Here is a 4767-nt window from a genome sequence, read left to right on the forward strand (position 1 = left end):
CCAAATGATTTTGTTTTATATTTAATCAGTGATTCATCACAATTTATTATAAAATATTTCTTTAAATTTGGCATTTTTCCGTGAAAATTGGGTATTTTCCCATATTTAGTTTACTGATCAAGTAAATTGTCATAAAAGCTCAGAGTAAATTCTTGGTCTAATATCAAAACAGAGAAAAGTTAAGAAAAAATAACACATCCACTGTCATTTATCAAACTCCATGAGTTTTACTTGCGAATCGATGTTGCAGAAGATGACAGCGTTACTATGTTCAATATGGAGCCTCTGAACATCCGAATGGGTCAAATCTGATGACGATGATGAGTCGATAAACTGTATTTTACCTGATTTATTTACATGCATTGATAGGATTAGTGGTTGAAAAGTTATTTAATATTCTGTTTCAGTAGATGCTTTTGGTTGGCAGTGGTTGTTTAGGTCTGTCAACACAAACTCCAAAAAATAAATGCTGTGTTTCCTTGGGACCCAAATTTATACAATTATGCCATGAATTACAGTTTTTACATCGTGTTCATTTTCTCGTATCTATTAATTTTTGTCTGATACATTATTTTCACCTTGTTAAGTCTTCTACATCCAAAGCTTCTCCACATTTTTCTTTTATGTGGTCGACATTTATTAAATACTCATTCTTCTTCTATGCCACTTGTAATAAACCCTTATTTCTTATTGTTGGTATGTAATTATTATTGAGATATATTGTATTATAAGTTATGCAGATTTTCAATTACTATGTGCAATATACATCTGCTTCCTAATCTGTTTACTATCTGTTATTTACATTATTAGGACTCTAAACATATGTAACTTTATCATTAAGGAAGCAAAAGTAATGTGTTATGTTGTACAAATATGAGATGGGGGTGGGATTTAATACGTTTTCTTCTTCCCACTCCTTTTTGAGCAATACATATTGAATTTATTTTATTACTAGTGTACATGACAATTGCTATATTGTTTTGATCACCTCTATTTATTAATGTATTTGCTCTGATATTGGTTCCTTGTTTTGTTTTTTCTTCTGCTCGAAACAAATAAATGAATGAATGAAATGAATGAATTTCTTCATATTCACACGTATTTTACTCTGACTCAGACGCTGATCTGATAAAAACAGCTCTGTTCATTAAGTTCATTAAGGTGGGGCTGAATAATCCTACATCAGGTCTGTTTGTACAACACTTTTACACACACAGAGGCTTTAAATACACCAACTAAAGTCACAACACCTGTAGGAACCAGTTCCACTTTTAACCCATAAAGACCCAAACATCCACAGATGACCAAAACCACCTACTGATATACACTGTTTAATACCTGTTGATCCATAAATCCTATCAATCCATGTAAATAATTGGTGTAAAATACAGTTTATCATCTTTTCATGGCCATCAGATATGACCCATTTGGACGTTCAAAGGCTCTGTAGTGAATGCGGAAACACTGTCATCTTCTACAACATTGATTCATCAGTAAATAAAACACATGGAGTTTGATCAATGACAGTGGATGGACACACTGGGTTTATGTTCAATTAATGATAGATTTTACTAAAAAATGTAACATTTTCTTCATTTTTTTTCTGTTTTTGACATAATAACCCTCAACTTTAATCTGAGCTTTTATAAACATCTACATTATTAGTGAATTAAATATAAGAAAATACTGGATTTATATTTAAAAATGCAAAATACTTAGCATAATGTTAGAATAAAAGGTGATAAATCAGTTAATAAAGGTTAAAAATAGAAAAAACTAGAAGCACTCAGAGAGCGCAGACCTCCGCCAAGGCTGATCAGTGGCGCCCCCCGTGGGCCCCCCCACGCCAAGGAGGTTATGTTTTTGCCAGGGTTTGTTTGTTTGTCTGTCTGTCTGTCTGTCTGTCCGTTAGTGTGCAACATAACTCAAAAAGTTATGGACAGATTTGGATGAAATTTTCAGGGTTTGTTGGAAATGGGCCCCCCCGTGGGCCCCCCCACCCCCAATCACCACCAAAATTTAATCATTTCTTCCTTATCCCATTTCCAACAAACCCTGAAAATTTCATCCAAATCTGTCCATAACTTTTTGAGTTATGTTGCACACTAACGGACAGACAGACAGACAAACAAACAAACCCTGGCAAAAACATAACCTCCTTGGCGGAGGTAAAAATAATTTAGGAAGTACCACAAAAGTAGCACTGCGTCTTTACAGGTTAGGGTCTTGTTTATTTTCTGTTTTCAACCTATTAGTTGTTCTCCTGTAAAAGGTCTTTTGTCATTCTGTAACTGTGAAATGTTCAGTTTTTGGTTTTTACTGCCTACCTTTGTTCCATTTCAGATCATTCACTGAACTCAGACAAACACTGAATCTTGTGTAAGTAACAAAAGAAGTCTTAACAATGTCTCATTCATGTTGTAATTGTTTATGGCACAAATGTGTCATGTAAATATGTGATATGTTTGAATGAGGAGAAAGTTCTGAACAGAAGAAGAGCAGAAGTACTGCCCAAACACATGTGAGCTTGTAAAGTAATTCATCACTGACATAACAAGGTGTCACAGGCACATTTTTCTTCTTTGTGCGGACGTAACGACGACTGATACTGAAAGGGCACAGATTGGGTGAAGAAAAGTCAGACACCATGGTTTAATGAATGCCTTTGAGGATCAGATGAAAGCTATGACCATGTGGTAATGAGTCTTATAATTGACCTCTGCAGGGCAATTTAAGTATTTGATTTTAATCATTTTAAAGAACATCACAGAATAAGAAATACACCATTAAGCAGATGTGCATCTCAGGTGCTTGTTATAAAAAATTAAATCTTTCAGTAGCTTCTGTGCAAAGGGATGCTTCAAAATACAGTTGCGGAAAAAATGATTAGACCGTCAAAAGTCATCAAAACAATAGTTATGCAATCAAGTACTAACTCCTGTGTATATCATGTGACTAAAACAGACGAAAGAAAATATGGAATGGCTAAAAGCACTGTTTTTGTCAGTACAATGCCATAGATATTGTCGTAAGAACTGAATTGATTTTGGTTATTATCAAGAAAACCATGGAAAATAGATAGATATCAGCTCTGAAATTAAACTACTATGAGCTATTTTTGTTGTTATCATTATATTTGTCCAAACAAATGTACCAGGTATTAAAATGAACAAGAAATTGAAGAAAACAAGAGTGGTCTAATAATTTTTTCCGCAACTGTGTAAGCCACCTCAGTTACTATTTCCAATTTCTCTTGGCTGTTTTTTTTTTCTTTTTATTACAGTATTCAACTGAAACACTGCTGATCCAGCACCAGTTTCCATCCTGTTTTCACCCAAACTACTGCTGAACACAGTTACAGTCAAATAGACACTGATACCATCGCTCAAAAACTGTCATTTTCTTATCTGTTCAATGACATGCGCTGCTCTTCATCAGGATATGGCCAATAAATAAATATAATCATATTCAGGTGAAAGTGGAAGTGTGTGCGTGTGTGTGTGTGGTGGTGGGGTGACACACAGCATCAATGCAATCTAAATAATCTGTTGAAGCCTCATGTCCTGCCTGCTAAATTATATATTTGATATTTATTTAGAAATTTTCATGGTCTTTGTGTATTTGTGTGTGTTTTTATGTTCATTTATTTATAAGTTAAGTTTACTGTTCAATGTTCAGTCAATGATAAGTTTATGTTTAACTGTAAAAAAAAAAAATCCTGCTTCTATTACATATACCATTGCCAAGTGTTTAAGCAAATTTGATACATCCTGGTGTTTTTCATCTAGTATGTTGATATTGGAGATGTTTACTCTCTAATATCATCCAGAAATCAGGTCCTGGTCATGATCTAGTTACAGGTAATTAATATTATAGTTCTTATTAATTTACATACCCTGGCAAAATTTGTAAATGTGTACCATGTTTTAATGAAAACATGAGTGATCTGGTAAAAAATTTCTTTTATTTTAAATGGGATTCAAACTAAACTATGAGGCATAAAGAAAAATTCAAAATATTTCACTAATTTTGGCAAGATAGTGGCGGAAAAATTATTAGACCATCAAAAGTCATCAAAACAATGGTTATGCAATCAAGTGCTAACTCCTGTGTATATCATGTGACTAAAACAGACAGAAAAGAAAATATGGAATGCCTAAAAGCACTGTTTTGGTCAGCACAATGCCATAGCTATTGATGTAATTGTTATTAAGAAAAACATTGAAAATGGATAGATATCAGCTCTGAAATTAAACTCTTACGAGCTGTTTTTGTTATCATTATATTTGTCCAAACAAATGTACCTTTAGTTGTTCCAGGCATTAAAATGAACAAGAAACTGAAGAAAACAAAGGTGGTCTGAGAATTTTTTCTGCTACTGTATGTAAACTTATGAGCACATCTGTAAGATAAAACTCTCTCAATCCTAAAAACTTCAATAGATGTGAAAATTTCACTCTTAAACCTGGTTTATTTTCTCTCTTGTAAAAGGTAAAACATTATCCTTCACTTTCTCGTATCCTTATTTTCTCCTGTAGATAATTTGTCTCATGAAAATGACTTTTGATACAGATAAACTCCTAAAATAAATACCTTTTTCACTACTTTTATTAGTCCTGTTTTCTCTGTCTTTCCAGTGTAATACCAGTAGTGATATTGAACAGTTCTGTTGAATCAGATAAGGTGTCTAAATATATCCTGCAACACAGCAGTGAGCTTCCTGCTGGCGTCAAAACCACAATGATAAATGTTTCACACGCACACATC

Source organism: Sphaeramia orbicularis, chromosome 16 (genome assembly GCF_902148855.1).
Source record: "Sphaeramia orbicularis chromosome 16, fSphaOr1.1, whole genome shotgun sequence".
NCBI lineage: Eukaryota > Metazoa > Chordata > Actinopteri > Kurtiformes > Apogonidae > Sphaeramia > Sphaeramia orbicularis.